The sequence below is a fragment of the Pipistrellus kuhlii genome, unplaced genomic scaffold (assembly GCF_014108245.1).
Source record: "Pipistrellus kuhlii isolate mPipKuh1 unplaced genomic scaffold, mPipKuh1.p scaffold_m20_p_6, whole genome shotgun sequence".
NCBI lineage: Eukaryota > Metazoa > Chordata > Mammalia > Chiroptera > Vespertilionidae > Pipistrellus > Pipistrellus kuhlii.
The window spans coordinates 57,784,188-57,802,384 of NW_023425562.1; the positions used below are offsets into that span (position 1 = coordinate 57,784,188).

Genomic DNA, 18,197 nt, shown 5'->3' on the forward strand with positions numbered 1-18,197 from the left:
GGCCTTTCGCAATCCAGGACAGGAAAGACTTGGCAAGGGAAGGCTGAGCACCAAGGGACTTGAGCAAAAGCCAAAGTGGGGCCCGGGGCCACTCTATCTCTTCCTCTCAGGAAAAGTGGAGGGACATGGAGGGTCTGTTCACCCCTCTCTTTGGGGGCTCGTGGCCTTTTTAGGGAGCCTGAGCGTGGAGGGGAGCTTTCTGCGCACTGTTCCTCCTGACCACTGGGCAGGAGGCAAACCCAGGGATATCAGGGTGCAGCTGGGCAATCCCAGGAGTACAGTATCTTTAGAACAGTGGGAAGTCCCAAACATTTTTTTTAAAATATATTTTATTGATTTTTTTTACAAAGAGGAAGGGAGAGGGATAGAGAGTTAGAAACATCGATGAGAGAGAAACATCGATCAGCTGCTCCCTGCACACTCCTTACTGGGGATGTGCCGGCAACCAAGATACATGCCCTTGACCGGAATCGAATCTGGGACCCTTCAGTCCGCAGGCCGACGCTCTATCCACTGAGCCGAACCAGTTAGGGCAGGAGTCCCAAACATTTAACTCTGAGAGACATATAATCCATAAATGAAGTCTACTGGCTTTGAAATGGGCAATAGAAATCGCCTGGAGGAGGGGAGCATTCCTGGGCACCCAGACCAAGGTGTTGATTCTCCACACCCCATGGCATACCAGACACTTTGAGAAGAATCTCCCCCCCGTCAGGAAGCAGGTCCTGGTTGTGGGGAACACAGGGGCCCTGGGACACCCACTGAGGTAGAAAAGGAAAGACCCTAGCACGGGAGAGTTACCATTACAATACTGGAGCCCATTTTATGGAGGGCCTACTATGTGCCAAGCACTTGGCATATGGGACAGATGTTAATTGCTCCAAACAATCCTGGATACAAGGGACAACACGTTTCTCTGTTTTTGTAACTTAAATTTACTTCACCTCAGCCCCTGCCTATCTGTAGTGATAGGGAGCCCCGCCATGGCAGATCAGCCCCCCTCGATCCTGTGGGCAAACCTCATGTGCTGATAAATAAAAATAAAAATAAAAAGATGTGAAACCCTGAATCGGATGGACCCAGGATCCAAAGTAGATGTCTCCTGACATTCTATCCTGAAATCCTCAGGCCCCACAGAACTTAGATCTCTCCCATTCTCTCCTCTTTGTAGCTTCCTTGTCACTCCCAACCTTGGATTCATCCCATTGCTTCCTCCTCCAACCCCAACATAAGGCTTGTTGGTCCAGAGACTCCCAGCTCTGGGCCTATGCAACTTACTGGCCCCAGTCCATCTACTGCAGACTACACGCATCTATCCCATAGCTTTGTGGTAGGCGAAGCATTCTCCTTTACCCACTGATTTGGCCTTAGCCAAAACTTATGTGGCCAAAGGATGTGAGTGGACGTGACAGGAAGTCTTGAAATACACTCCCTTGGCTTGCCTTGCCCTCTTGCATTTCTGCCATTGCCGTGCAAAAAACATACTCCAGCTGACCCGCTGGTCCAAAGAGGAGGACAGACATGTGAGACTAACCCGCAGCCTGGAATAAGCCCAGCTGGGCCCGACCAACGTCAGCTAGACCTGAGCCCACCTGAAGATACATGTTTGCTGTTGGATGCCACTGAGAATTCTGTGGTTGCTCATTAGCTACAATAGGGAAGGCTATGCATGTATGGGGGCAGAGGACATATAGGAAATCTCCGTACCTTTCCCTCATTTTGCTGTGAACCTAAAACTTGTCTTAAAATAAAAAAGAAAGGAAGGAGGGAAGGAAGGAAGAAAGGAAGGAAGCAAGGAAGGAAGGAAGGAAGGAAGGAAAGAAGGAAGGAAGGAAGGAAGGTCATTCCATTCACTCTATTCTCCCAACAACTTTGGCCATAACTGGTTGGCACTCAAATTTGACATCTTCCATTACATAAAACTGATCCCAATCCCAATCGTAATCACCATCCTGACCAACGCGGGTCCCTGTTCCACCTTATCTCACCCTCAGTTGCATCCCAAGCCCAACTGAGGGTGAGAGTAGACAACGGACATTTCCACCTTGAGACAGCTGGCCACAAGTAGTGTGCATATCTGTAATGTGCCATATTCTTTGGAGGCTGTAAGATAGAAGGAATAGAGGTCAGGGGGGAACTCTTTAACATATCTTGGACTTTGGTGTCCAGAAATTTCATCTCATTGTAATTAAATGTATCAGATCAAAATCTGTCCTAAGAATAGCAGATCTTAATAGAACTTTTTAGAATTGGGAAAGAGCGATGCTGGGTATGTGAAATCTCGAGTATAAAGTTATATTTGGTGAATAAATTATTTCATTTCATGGCTTAATGGTTTTACTCTGAGTAAAATTTTGCTAGTTTTTTTTTTTTTTTGCATTTATTCTGGAATAAACCAGCATATTTTAAAAAATATATCTTATTGATTTTTTACAGAGAGGAAGGGAGAGGGATACAGAGCTAGAAACATCGATGAGAGAGAAACATCGATCAGCTGCCTCCTGCACACCCCCTACTGGGGATGTGCCCGCAACCAAGGTACATGCCCTTGACTGAGATCGAACCTGGGATCCTTCAGTCTACAGGCTGTGCTCTATCCACTGAGCCAAACCGGTTTTGTTTTTTTTGTTTTTTTCAAATAAAAAACACCCCCCCACATAGTTTGGCTAAAGAAACTCAAAATAACCATGGTTTAAATAAAACAGAAGTGTATCTCAATACCTCAAGTACGTGTGGCATCTGAGGCTAATGTGGCAATGGTTCAATCATCATGAAACTAGAACCCTTCTTCATCTTTTTTTATTTCTATGTTTCCACTATTTATGTATGACCAATTTCACATCTGTGATGCCCTTCAGTCAGAAGTTCTTTGAGACGATGCCATCGGCCTTGGCCAGTTGGAGAATGGAATCCTCTGACTCACCCCCCCCCCCCCCCCATAGCCCCGCAGATAGCATAGATTGTAAACTGGCCTTGAACCTGCCTGTCACCTTATCAACCTCTGCCTCATTCATCTGGATGGATCCGTGGTCCCTGGCACCAATGATGAGGTTGCTGGCAGTGCACTTCCGCCACACTTACAGGTCCACGAACTCGCTGGTGTCCTTCTGCATGTCAATGGCGTGTCTGCTGCCAACACCACCACCATCACCACCACCATCATCACCACCACCATCATCATCACCACCACCATCATCATCACCACCATCATCATCATCACCACCACCACCACCTCCACCACCACCACCACCACCATCATCACCACCACCACCAACACCATCACCATCATCATCATCACCACCACCATCATCATCACCACCACCACCACCACCACCATCATCACCACCACCATCATCATCACCACCACCATCATCACCACCACCACCATCATCATCACCACCACCATCATCATCACCACCACCACCACCACCACCACCACCATCATCATCACCACCACCACCATCATCATCACCACCATCATCATCATCACCACCACCACCACCACCACCACCACCACCACCACCATCATCACCACCACCACCAACACCATCACCATCATCATCATCACCACCACCATCATCATCACCACCACCACCACCACCACCATCATCACCACCACCATCATCATCACCACCACCATCATCACCACCACCATCATCATCACCACCACCATCATCATCACCACCATCATCATCATCACCACCACCACCACCTCCACCACCACCACCACCACCATCATCACCACCACCACCAACACCATCACCATCATCATCATCACCACCACCATCATCATCACCACCACCACCACCACCACCATCATCACCACCACCATCATCATCACCACCACCATCATCACCACCACCACCATCATCATCACCACCACCATCATCATCACCACCACCACCACCACCACCACCACCACCATCATCATCACCACCACCACCATCATCATCACCACCACCACCACCACCATCATCATCACCACCACCATCATCACCACCACCATCATCATCACCACCACCACCACTATCACCACCACCACCACCACTACCACCATCATCACCACCACCAACAACACCACTACCACCATCATCACCACCACCACCACCACCAACACCACCACCATGAGCGTGTCAGCTAGACCCCTTCTTAATTTTTGCTCTGTCATCTTCAAAGAGCTACTTCCACTCACAGTCCATGATGGCTGCTTGATTTACAACTATTATATGTGAATTCCAGAAAGCAGTATGGAAGAAAGAACAAACCCTTATCTTTTAGAGCTACACCCACTTTCACTCATTCAGTCACTACTTAAATTACACATTTTATTTCAGCCTGTGTCACATGGCCTTATGCCTTCATTTCAATAGATGATGTGCCCACGTAAATATTGTGGGGCTCATTATGAAGAAGTGGGGATGACGGAGATAAAGCCTTGCCCTTACATGATGAAATCAGGACCATAATTCTATCATTCGTTTTTTTTAATCTACAGAGATCCCAGCCCTAGGCTTAGACAGCTTCTCTGCAGAACCTCCTGTCTCCCCCAGAGGGCACCAGAGTCCCCAGCTTCCTCAACTTTATCTTCAGACCCAATTGCAACATAGTCTAAGGGTTCTCCATGCTGCTAAGGTCAGTGCAGGGCAGGTGGGAGTGGGTAAGCCCCTGGGCCCTGCATAGAGCTGAGTTCAAATGCAGACATTCACCCCTGAGTCATCATGGGGAAGTCTCTCAACCACCCTAAACCTAACGTCCTCCAGACAGCTTGTGTAAGGATACCCCACAGGGCCTGGATTGTAAGACGAGTTCTGTGCGTGCACAGTGAGAGTGACTGATGGCTGTGCTCCCCTCTTCCACCTAAAGTGCAGTCTAACCCAAAGCTACACCTATTTGCACTCATTCAATCACTGCAACAGCCTGTGGTCTATCCCTCTGCCTCTCCTGCCTTGTTCATGCAGTACTCGCTCTCTCCTGCTCCGAGTTTGTGGGCTCTGGGGTTCTTAGGGAGACTGAAGGGTCATCCTTCTTCCCAAACCAGCCGCCAGGGGGATAACTCACCAAGGCCCACGGAGGCCTCACAAGAAAATAAAAAGGCCTGCCCTAACCGGTTTGGCTCAGTGGATAGGGCATCAGCTTGTGGACTGAAGGGTCCCAGGTATGATTCCGGCCAAGGGCATGTACCTTGGTTGCGGGCACATCCCCAGTTGGGAATGTTTCTCTCTCATCAATGTTTCTAACTCTCTATCCCTCTCCCTTCCTCTTGGTAAACAAAATCAATAATATATATATATATATATATATATATATATATATATATATATATATATATATATATATATTTTTTTTTTTTTTTAAGAAAAAAAAAAGAGTGGAGCTTATTTTAAAAAGAAAAGAAAAGAAAAAGGCCCAAGTTGTGGGTTCCCCTGTCCTCCTTCCCGTTCAGGCTCCGGGTGTCCTGTGTGAGCATTTGCAGCCCCAGGGGTGCAGAGCTGAACAGAGTTAGACACATTTAAGCCACCGCACCGACTTCCAGTTCTAGATGGTGGCCTGGAACATGTCTCTACCACCCTCAGCCCCTCAAACGCCACCAAAAGCACAGAGTGCAAAAGAAGAAAGGAAATAAACCATAGGCTGAGGACAGGATGGCTGGAGGTGGGAACATCAACTGCCCAGGGATTTTGACTGGCTGCTGGAAGACAGAGGACGGGCTGATCGCGGTGAGGGACGAATGGGGGCAGAGGAAACCATGGCCGAAGCACGCCTGAGAGATAGCTGACCCAGGGGCCACAGCAGGGATGGAGCCCAGGAGTGGGTTCTCTCAGGGGGACAACTCACCTCAAAGGGATGGCAGTAGCCACATGGACCTCTCTGCGCCCTCCCCCCCCACCAACAGTCCAGGACACTGGAAATACTCCACATCGATGCCCATAGCAACACCCTCGCTCCTCGCTCAGATGGATGAGTTGGTCACCAGGTATTAGCAGACAGCTGGGAAAAAAATAATAACAATAAAAATACAAGAAAAGGAGGAGGATTAAGAAAAGAATAATAGCCGAAACCGGTTTAGCTCAGTGGATAGAGTGTCGGCCTGCAGACTGAAGGGTCCCGGGTTCAACTCCGGTCAAGGGCATGTACCTTGGCTGCGGGCACATTCCCAGTAGGGGGTGTGCAAGAGGCAGCTGGTCGATGTTTCTCTCTCATCGACGTTTCTAGCTCTCTGTCCCTCTTCCTTCTTCTCTGTAAAAAATCAATAATATATATATTTTTTAAAGAGAGAGAGAAAAGAAAAGAATAACAAATAGCTATTGAGTTCTTACTGTAGGCCTGGGGGTATTTAACTCATTTAATGACCCTCTGAGCTAGATGCTATTGTTCTTTCGGCCCTTCCGGAAACTGTGCCACAGAAAGGTAGCCCAGCTTGGCTGAGGTTTGCACAGCTAGTGAGGGGCTAGAGATGGAGTCGGAACTCGGGCAGTTTGTGTCCTGCATTGTACTCCGAACGGCTCAGCTATACCACCTCTTTAATAAGCTAAACAAAAGGTGAACAAACCGATCCCGGAGGAAATAGATAATTGAAAGAACAGAAGAACTGAAAGAATAGTCTAATACTATTACATTCATAAAACAAAAAGAGGCAGTGACAAAAATAAAGAAGTAACTCTTAGAAATTTAAAATGGAATCACTGAATTTTTTTAAAAAAAAATCAATAGAAAAGAGTGTGAACATTTGTGATTTGGGTGTTCAAAATGAATTCACTCTTCTTTTAGTGAATAAAATAGAATAAAATAAAAACTCTGATTCCCCTGCAGTATTCCCAAATCTTTGGGTTGGGTGGGATTAGCAACCACAACCACCACTCCTGTTTGCAACGTAAGAGGTACTTATTCCTGCTGGAAGTCCACCATAAATAGCCAGTGGATAAAGACAACATTCAGGCCAGAGGAAAGATATACGTAGAGTGACCCTGGAATCTTGATGACATCATTGGAGCCCCTGGATCAATCCTTACCTGAAGCTAACAGGGTGAGTGCTCCCTTCTCACAATATCCACTGATTAAATCCCACAGAAGGACTCCATTCATCCATGCCTCAGTTGTGTCCATACCTCAGATGAGTCACCATCAAGGTAAGCTACCAGACCTTGGGTATAAGCCCACCCCAAAGGTGCTGCAACTGAAAAACAACCCAAGTCACACGATTGGACTAAGGGAGCAGCAGTTCCCAAAAAGAATGCTGGGTAAACACAACAACAGCTACCACAGGTCACTACACACATCGAGGCGCCGGGCATGGGAACGTGCACATGGCGCGGCCACACAATGGAGACGACATCTGTTTCTTCTCTCAGAAACGAAAAAGACAGGCAATTAGAAAACCAGAAACAACAGAATCTATTCCTGGGGCCAAATATGAAGCAAACACACGTGAGGCACGATTCTGAGCAATTAGTGCCTTGGTTCTGCAGTAAGGAATGTTTATATCATCGTGATTGGGTAGTTTTCCGTTTTCAGAATCAAACTAAAGCTAAAGGATGGAAGATTTCATTATAATTACAGAACATGTAAGTGTTATAAACTTTGACCATGGGAATGTAAAGATAAAACCAACAGAAACTAGAAGGAGGTGCAGGAGGAAGGTGTCAGATGGCTCTGAGGGGCTAATGGTCCTCAGATAGAGGTGGGGCCCAGCGGGGCGCCTCCGCTTGGTGAGCTTTGTCCCATGCACCAGGAGATTGCCAGTTCGATTTCCTGCCAGGACATGTGCTTTGATTCCCTGTCAGGCCACATGCTGGGGTTGCAGGCTCGATCCCAGTCCAGGACATGCAGGAAGCACTGATCTGCATTACAATCTCTCCCTCGCCCTTCCTCTCTCTCTCAAATCAATAAAAACATATTTGTTTGTTTTTTAAATTTTTTTTAAAGGAAATACCATCTGAAGTTGATGGAAGAAAAACTATGTTTTAAATGTAAGTGATGGGAGCTGAGAGATAGTGTGGTTTAAATTCTTAATGATAAGCTGTCATTAATTGCTCTCTTGAGTTACTAAATTGAGAAACAGGTAAACATATAAACATTCCATACTATGAAGTTAAAACTCTGGAATAGCTAAAAATGGAAAAAGTTCTGAGAAGTGAAACTGGGTGTAGGGAATTGTGTGTGTGTGTGTGTGTGTGTGTGTGTGTGTGTGTGTGTTTTCTTTGTCCCATTCTGTACTGGTTGAATTTCTTTACTGACACATATTATACCCTATCAGAAGTCCCCCACCCCAGGGCCCACCTCCTATGTGCGGATGGAAGGTAGACACTCCCTTCCCACCTCTTTCTAGCCTGGCTTCCTGTTTGTACGGCAGGGGCTGGAGTTACATTTCCCAGCCTCCCTTCCAGCTACCTAAATGCCACCACCCCATTCAGACATAATTAATTCCCCACTTCATCAAACTGGCCAAATAATAATCTCTCCCAAAAATGTGAAACTGGAAACGAGAGACACTATTTGGCATCTGCTGTGGCTGGAATGAAGGGCAAATAGATTCAGGAGCTTGTGATGATCACATGCATGGAGAAGAAAAAGCAAATAAAAGGCAAACTCTTAAGAGTATGAAAAACAACAACAGACTGGGGGAAAAATATTTGCAAAACGCATATCTGATAAAGGACTTGTATCCAAAAAACAAGAAAAACAAAAAAAACACATGAGGAACTCTTAAAACTCAACAATAAGACATTGAACAACCCCATTAAAAAGAGGCAAAAGATCTGAACAGGTACCTCACCGAGGAAGATATACAGAGGGCAGATAAGCATTTGAAAAGATGCTCCACATCATATGTCTTTAGGGAAATAACAGTGAGATCCCACCCACCACACACCCATTAGAATGGTCACAATCCAGAACACTGACAACAGCAAATGCTCACCAAAGTGTGGACTCTCATTCATTGCTGATGGGAACACAACATGGAATAGTTCCTTTGGGAGGTAGTTTGGCGGCTTCTTACGAAGCTAAACAAAGTCTTACCATACAACCCAGCAACCAAGCTTCTGGGTATTTATCCAGCGAAGTTGAAACCTTGTGGCTGCACAAAACCTCGTACACGAATGTTTATAGCAGCTTTATTTATAATTTCCAAAAAAAAATATGAAAGCAATCAAGTTGTTCTTCAGCCAGTGAGTGGATAAATTGTGTTACATACATATAGCGGAATACTATTCAGTAATAAAAAGGAAATAAGCTATCAACACCATGAAAAGACATCGAGGAAACTTGAATGCAGATTATTAATCCTGCATGATTCCTACTATTAGACATTCTGGAAAAGGCACAACTTGGAGACAGCAAAAAGATCAGTGGTTGCCAGAAACTGGGGAGGAGAGGGATGAATAGGCGTACCACAGAGGATTTTTAGGGCAGTGAAATACTCTGTATGGTACTGAAACGGTGAACTATGATATGTATTTGTTAAAACCCATAGATATGGCCCTAGCTGGTTTGGGTCAGTGGATAGAGTGTCGGCCCAAGGACTGAAGGGTCCAGTCAAAGGCACGTACCTCGGTGGCAGGTTCCCCAGCCCTGGTCAGAGTGCATGAAGGAGGTAACCAATCGATGTGTCTCTCTCACATCAATGTTTCTCTTTGTCTCTTCCTCTCTCTTCCCCTCTCAAAAAAAAAACAAAAAAAAACACCCATAGATGTGTAACACAAAGAGCGAACCTTAATGTAAACTATAACCTTTAGCTAATAAGGCATCAATATTTGGTTCATTAAGTGTAACAAATACACCACACTAATCCAAGATGTCAACAATAGGGAAACTGTATGATAGATGGGCACACTCTGTATTATCTGCTCAATATTTTTGTAAATTTAAAAGTGTCTTAAAAATAAAGTCTTGCCTTAGCCAGTTTGGCTCAGTGATAGAGCATCAGCCTCTGGACTAAGGGTTCCGGAGTTTGATTTCAGTCAGGGGCACATGCCTGGGTTGTGGGCTCAATCCCCAGTGTGGGGCGTGCAGAAGGCAGCCAATCAATGATTCTCTCTCATCATTGATGTTTCTCTCTCTTCCTCTTCCCCTCTCTTCCTCCTTAAAATCAATAAAAAATACACTTTAAAAAATGAATAAAGCATTAATTAATTAATTGATTAATTAATTAATTTGTGCAACAAGAGAAGAATGTAGCAGACATGCAGCAGCGAGGAGAGTCCACGTGGCAACAGAGGAAAGAAAGTGTCCAGGGCAACGGCTCCCTGGCTGATATCCAGTTCCTTGTTCCAGGCACTTGTGAAGCCCAGATGCACTCCTCTCCCCCAGATTCTATGACATCCACGCCCCTGTGCTCCTTACTTATGCTGCTCTAAGGGGTTGTTACTTGTGTGGTAACAAACCATCACCCAAGAGGACCAGTCTCAGGGGAGGTGATGACAGAAGAGGTCTCCTTGAGCAACCAAAAAGTGATTTCTGCATTTTTCAAGCTCAAGTATTTTCTTGAGTACCATAGAAGAGATACCTGCAACATCTCACAAAATCTTCTTTTCTTCTCTGACCCCCTTTGCCACACACCATAGTTACTCCTACAATTCTGTCTTTAAGAATTCCTCACTCCGCCAGCGTGGGTTAGTTGATCACTGGCTCGTTTCCCAGTCAAAGGCACATGCCTGGGTTTGGGGCTCAATCCCCCTGTAGGGGGCATGCAGGAGCCTATCATTCTGTCTCTCAGTGATGTTTTTGTCTCTCTCTCCATCATATGCTAATTAGACCAGACAGCAAATGACCTTCTGGACATCTTTCTGGGGAAGCCACTGCAGTGGGGGCCAAGGCAGAGGCAGTTAGGGGCAATCAAGCAGGCAGGCGAGCAATTAGGGGCATTAGGTAGGCAGGCAGAGTGGTTAGGGGTGGTCAGTCAGGCAGGCAAGCAGTTAAGGGCAATCAGGCAGGCAGGCAAGCAGGTAGGGGTGATCAGGCAGGCAGGCAGGTAGAGTGGGTAGGAGCAATCAAGCAGGCAGACAGAGTGGTTGGGGGTGATCAGACAGGCAGGCAAGCAGTTAAGGGCAATCAGTCAGGCAGGCAGAGTGGTTAGGAGTGATGAGGCAGGTAGGCAGGTGAGCAGTTAGGAGTCAGCGGTCCTGGATTGCAAGAAGGATGTCTGACTGCCAGTTTAGGGATCCCTGTGGGATCAGGCCTAAACCAGCAGTTGGACATCCCCTGAGTGGTCCCAGGTTGCAAGAGGGTGCAGGCCAGGCTGAGGGACCCCCTCCCCTTCCCATGCACGAGTTTCACACACCGGGCCTCTAGTTTTTAAATAATAAAAAGTAAATAAATAAATAGTCCTCAATGCCCTGGCAGGGTGTCTCAGTTGGCTGGAGCGTCATCCCTTAACTAAATAATGTGGCTTTAATTCCCAGTCAGGGCACATACTTAGGTTTCAGGTTTCTCTCTCTCTTTAACTTTTTTGTTGCTGTTTTGTTCACCTGAGGATATTTTTTCCCATTGCTTTTCCAGAGAGAGTGGAAGCAGTAGAGGGAGGTGAGAGAGAAAAAGAAACTCTGATGTGAGAGAGACACATGGACTGGTTGCCTCCCGCACACTCTCCGACTAGGGGCAGGAAGCAAAGCCATAACCCAGGTACATGCCCTTGACCAGGAATCAAATCCATGACCCATAAGTGTGCAGGGCAGTGCTCTAACCACTGAGCAACTGGGCAGAGCTCACTCGCATGCTCTCTCACTCACTCTCGCTCTCTCTCTAAAATCAATTTAAAAAAAAAACATATCTTCGAATGAAGATTTAAAAAAGAAACGCACACCTCAAAGCAATTTTTTTCAAACCCTAGACTCCCAGCCTCCCTCCATCCTAATTCTGCATCATCAAAGCCAAGAAGCCTCCGGGGAGACCGAACCCTCCTGACAGGACGTTGGATGGGGCAGTTGAAGCTGAGGGGAAAGGCTAGACTCATCTATCACGGGCACACTCTGCCTGGGTGATCTCATCCCTCGCGTGGCTTCAATTACCATCTCCGTACGGACGGCTGCCAAATCTCTACCCGCAGCTCCAGACTCTGCTCCGAGCTGCAGATCTGTGCACCAACTGCCTCATCAACATTTCTTCTCCTTGGGGTCGAATCGGGTAGGATTACATTCTGCTGTGAGTAAGAGAGACGGAAAACACAGCATCCTAGACAATAGAGTGCGTTTCTTTTGCAAGTAAAAGTCTAGACGCACACAGCCCTCGGCTGGCGTGGGGGCTCGGCCAGTCTCCTCGAAGGTCACGGAGACACTATCATGAGGGCGTGTCCCTCAGACTCCCGGTCCAGCGGTCCAGCGTGGTGGTTAGAATCACAGTCATCCCATCCACGTTCCAGGCAGCAGGAGGCAGGAAAGCAGAACGCGGCAGGAGAAACCACGGGCAGCCGGCAGCAGTGTTTAAAAGCTGGAAGACGCCACACAACGTATCTCATTAGCCAGAATTCAGTCACACGTCCAAGCCTCGCAGCAAGAAAAGCTGGGTGAGCTTATTCTCTACACGGGGTGGCCATGTGCGTGGCCAAAAAGAGACGATTCTATTAGTAAGAAAAAGAGAATCGACATGGGGAGGAGGCCCATAATCTCCCTTAACATGCCAGGACTGAAGTGGAATTATCGTCTTCCACCCACATTTCCCTTCCCCTCCAGGTCTCTGTACCTCCACACCCTAGCAAAGGGTAGCTCTGTGGGGCAGGGGCTGGCAAGGGGAGGTGTCACCGGAGCTAAGTGAAGGGGTGAGCAGAGAGGAAATGGGGCAATGAAGCTGAACTCCCAGGGGTCTGGATTAGAGGCCAAAGACCCCAAACAAGAAGGTACCCAAGTGCAGCAAGTCAGGTTGGGGTTTCCTGGGCAAAGGGCCAAGGGTGCCTGCTGAGGTAGGAGACACAGATAGCACCAGGCACAAGCACACCCAGCCCCTCATCCGGCGAGTGGCTGATGCCGTCCATTCCATTCTGCCTCCTGGCCACGCCACCACCCATGCCTTTGTCTGCACCCTTCCTCCTGCTGGCCTGCCCTTCCTGCTTCCCCACATGAGTAACTCGCTCAGTCATCCTTCAGGGCTCAGATCGGGACCACCTCTTCCTAGAAAGCGCCCCCACACCCCCACTGGGAACTCTAATGACATCACACTGGGGAAAGGGCTGCCCGTGGGGCAGTGTCCATGCAGAGTTCTTAGATATGGGGCCGATTCTGGAGCTTTGGGTGTCATACGGGGCAGGGTATTAGGGAGATGGGACCCCAGGGCCCTCTCTGTATGAAGGAGGAGGAGCCAGCTGCCCTTGCAACAGTGGAGATAGGGCACCACCAACGCTGAGCCTTGAACTCCTGGCCACGGGCAGGGCCTCCCACATTCCCTTCCCCAGTGAGGGACATTAAGCAGGCGGAGGCTGTGAGCCAGAGAGAGGAAGTCCACCAGGGTGGGGGCAGGTGGAGTAGTTCCTGGAAGGAAGCCCGCACCTCAGGAATCTGATAGAGGAATGCTCCGCAGGCCTCTGTCCCAGGAGCCCCACCTCCTGCCCCCAGCCATCCAGGGGATCTGCCTCCCCGCACCAGCCTCCCACAGTGTGCAGTCCAGGCCAGAGCACACACTCAGGGACAGCTCCTGGGCCTGTGCTCGGTTCTGCCTAAGTCTCAGCTTTCTCCTCTGCAGCATGAGGGTGGAGAGTCCTCCCCCTACTCCCCACAGGGCGTTGTGGCAGCGGAAGTGGCAGAGTAAGGTACCCAACTAGGCGCCAGCACACCATGAGGCACAGCCAACAGGGTCCACTGCTGTAAAAAGCCTCTGCCCAGGCCCAGCTGGTGTAGTGCTTGAGCATTGACCTGTGAACCGGGAGGCCACAGATCGATTCCTGGTCAGGGCACATGCCCGGGTTATGGGCTCGGTCCCCAGGAAGGAGCATGTAGAAGGCAGCCAATGGGTGATTCGTTCTCATCATTGATGTTTCTGTCTCTCTCTTCCTTCCTCTCTCTGAAATCAATAATATACTATATACTGTATATACCAGAGGCCTGGTGCATGGAATTCGTGAACTAGGAGTGTGGGGTCCCTCAGCCTGACCTGTGCCCTTTCGCAATCTGGGACCCTTTGCTTCTTGCCATTTGTCTTGCTGCTCCTTAGCACTGCTGTAGAGGCAGGAGAGGCTCCCGCCACCACCACTGCGCTCACCAGTTGTAAGCCCGGCTTCTGGCTGAGTAGCACTCCCCCTGTGGGAGCATATTGACCACCAGGAAGCAGCTCCTGCATTGAGCTTCTGCCCCCTGGTGGTCAGTGGGCATCATAGCAACCGGTCGTTCTGGTTGTTATGCCCAAATGGTCGCTTAGACTTTTATTATCTATACTATAACATGCTAATTGACCATACCTTTGTGAGGCCCACCACCCAATCAGGAGTGAGTATGCAAATTAACCCCAAAAAGATGGCAGGTTAATTTGTATACGCAGGTGCCAAGCAGCTGGGGGCAGGGCAAGATGCTTGCATCGTCACTAGGTGTTCCTCATCACCTCAGCCACTCTGGGCCTCTGGGTAGCATGGGAAAGTGGAAAGGCGGTTCTGGCCAGAGTGAAAGTGGTGCAGCAGCCAGGGGAAGGAAGGCTCATTCTTGCACGAATCTTCATGCATTGGGCCTCTAGTATAGATATAGATATAGATATAGATATAGATATAGATATAGATATAGATATAGATATAGATATAGATATTTTTTAAACCTCTGCCCACCCTACCCTTCCTTCTGAGATAGGCTGTGAGGGCTCTGAGATAGGCCCTGATGCTCATGCACTTGAGTTCGTGTGTGTATGCATATGTCCCAAGCTCTGAGGTGGAGTGCAATCGCCTTGGGCAGGGTGGAGAGAAGACTGAGAAGTTTTCTCCACAGCCCCTCAGCACACAAAGGCTTAGGTGGGGGGGTGATGTGTCCTAAAGACAAACGTCACTTCCGCCCTGAAGCTGCCAGGCCAAGCATCGGGCCCCAGGAAAGGAGAGCCTTACTCCTGCCTCCCAAACCCAAAGAGTCTTCCCAAAGGCCCCACCTGGTGGTGACCAGGGCGGAGGGGGGCGGGGGCTCTCCCAGAAGACACAGTAGGCCCCAAAGGGCCAGTTTCTCCCCAGGGTGTCCAAACGGAGAAGGATGTTTCCTCCAAGCAGGTCACCACTGGCCCAGGTGGAGCAACAGAGCGAAAGCACAGGGACAGGTGTGCTGGAGGGGCAGCAGATGCGGCTGGAGGTTAGGGCTGGGAAGGCAGCTTGAGAAGTCAGTCAAGGACAGTCCACACCTGGGATCTTCCATGTTAGCTAATGGGGAGCTATGGAGAGTATGGGAGTGGTGAAGCAATGGGACCAGATTTGCACCTCTTTTTAAAAAAGATATAATGTTTAATTGGTTTCAGAGGGAAAGGGAGAGGGAGATTCAGATAGAAACATCAATGATGAGAGAGAATCATTGATTGGCTGCCTCCTGTATGCCCCCCACTGGGGAGCAAGCCCTGACCTCCTGGTTCATAGGTCAGAGCTATGCCGGCCAGGCCAGGTTCGCACTTCTGGAGGAGCAGCACTGGCAGTGCTGGCATGCACGGGAGGGGATCCTGAGCAAAGGCCAGAGGAGGGAAGACGGCCTGAGAGAGAGACAGCTCCTGGAGGACACTCAGAGGCTGACCTTCCCCCCGCTGCCCCCGTGGGGAGAAGCAGGAAGCCGCTGAGGTCAGTGGGTGGGCCCACAATGGCGCCCGAGGGGAGAGGAGGGAGGTGCAAGAGCACAGGAGGACAGCGAAGGGCAGGGACTCTGCAGGACACTTGTCCCTGCCCACCTGGGCCCAAACCTTCTGATGGCACCTCCTGGAACCTCCTCTCACTTGGAGCGGGATCATGGGGTTATTGGCTGTCCTCTGTGTCAGACTGGAAGCTGCCCAAGGGTGGGGGCCTGAGACTCCCAAGTGAGGCTGAGCTAAGGGGCCTGACATGGGGGGGGGGGGCAGAAGGCTGCCAAGCAGGAGGGCGCCCAGAGATCCCCACCCACGAGTCTTCATTCCTGCTCAGAGCCAGCCCCTCAGAGATGAGCCAATCTGTGGAGCTAAAGATGGGGATGGAGGGGAACTGGGAGGAAGAAGGGAAAACAAGAGGCAGATTACATTTGAGGGGCCAGACCTTGTGCCTCTTCCCCACACACTCACAGACAGCCACGGCGCAGTCCTCCCAGGCTTTGTTCCACCTCTGAACTGAGAGCAAGGCCTACCAGCCCCCAGCACACACTGTTACACACTCACAGACAGACAAATAGAAACACTCACACCGCCCTGGCTGGTTTTGGTCAGTGGGTAGAACATCGGCCTGCGGACTGAAGGGTCCCGGGTTCATTCTAGTCAAGGGCACATGCCTGGGTTGCGGGCTGGAGCCCCAGAAGGGGGTGTGCAGGAGGCAGCTGATCAATGATTCTCTCTCACCATGGATGTTTCTCTCTCTCTCTCCCTCTCCCTTCCTTTTTAAAATCAATAAAAATAAAAATAAATCTTTTTTTAAAATAAAAATATTAAATAATACACACATCACAGGAGACACACTCAAACACAAACATACATAGACACACAGTCACAGATACAAGCAAACATACCCACACACGTACACATACCGCCACACCCACAGACGCACACACTCAGAGCAGCCATGGAGGTTGCCAGGTAGTGACATCCAAAACTGTCTACTGCAGCCCTGGCCAGTTTGGCTCAGTGGATGGAGCATCAGCCTGCGAACTGAAAGGTCCCAGGTTCCATTCCACTCAAGGGCACATGCCCGGGTTTCGGACTTGATCCCCAATTGGGGGACTTCAGGAGGCAGCCAATCCATGATTCTCTCTCATCATGGATGTTTCTCTCTTTCTCCCTCTTCCTTACTCTCTGAAATCAATAAAAATGTATTTTTAAAAAATTGTCTAGTGCAGCACACACCCTACCCCCAACCTCCTTGCAGGTGGCTCTGGGGCAGTGGCCCTGTCAATAAGGATACAAGCCAAGGAGAGGTGATAATTTAGTTGGGGAGCCTTAAGCTGGGCGGAGAGGAGGAAGGAGGAAAAATGGCCCCTGCGAAGGTCTGAGTGGGAGGCAACCGTGATGCTCAAAGGACTGTGGGAGCCTTGTCTTGGGCGAGGGCTGGGCGAGCAGCCAGAGACCAGGCACCTCAGTGCGGAGAGCAGGGCTGAGCCACCCTGAGCCTCTGGGGCACGTTCGGTGGAGGGAAGGGGCCTGACCAGGCCCTGCCAGTGGCTCAGAGGATTGCAGGTTCATTCCTGGTCAGGGCACTTACCTAGGTTGTGGGTCCAATCGCCTGTGGGAAGTGATGGATTGATGGATTGATCTCTCTCTCTCTCTCTTTCTCTCTCTCTCTCAAATCAAATAACAAATACTCGCCCAGCCGAAACCGGTTTGGCTCAGTGGAAGAGCGTCGGCCTGCGGACTGAAGGGTCCCGGGTTCGATTCAGGTCAAGGGCACGTACCTTGGTTGCGGGCACATCCCCAGTGGGGGGTGTGCAAGAGGCAGCTGGTCGATGTTTCTCTCTCATCAACGTTTCTAACTCTCTATCCCTCTCCCTTTCTCTGTGTGTAAAATCAATAAAATATATTTTAAAAAAGAAAAAGAAAAAAAATAACCAAAAATAAATACTCGCCCAGCCTGAGTAGCTCAGGGCTTGAGCATCAATCTATAAACCAGGAGGTCACGGTTCAATTCCTGGTTAGGGCACGTGCTCCATCCCCAGTGCAGGAGGCAACTGATCAATGATTCTCTCATTGTTGATGTTTCTGTATCTCCCTCTCTTTTCCTCTCTGAAATCAATAAACATTTTTTAAGGAGGTCCTTGGGGGCGGAGTCAGCTGCCTTACAAGGGCTTAGCAAAAAGGGGTCTCCACCCTGCAAACCCCCTTTTGGAGGCCACACCCCAGCATCCTCAAGAGGACCTGGGTTAGGTCAGGGGCAAGTCTGTGCGACCCCACAGAAAAGGAGCGGGAGCTCCTGGCGGAGGGCGGGAAGGTGAGTTCTGGGTGAGCCCCTTCTGTCTAGGCCTCAAACTCCAGCAAGGACAGAGCCAGGCCCACTCGCAAGGGCTGTCTTCACCCTCAGCGGGCCTCCTGTCTCTCTCACCCCTGGAGACCAGGCTGGGGGTGGCAGGGTGGGTGTCTGGGCCCAGGGATTA

General features: G+C 49.3%; 1 pseudogene; it reads right to left on the bottom strand.

Annotated features, from left to right (window-relative positions):
• Positions 1 to 2,808: 2,808 nt before the first annotated feature.
• Positions 2,809 to 3,136, bottom strand: LOC118707502 (annotated as a pseudogene).
• Between the last annotated feature and the right edge of the window lie 15,061 nt (positions 3,137 to 18,197).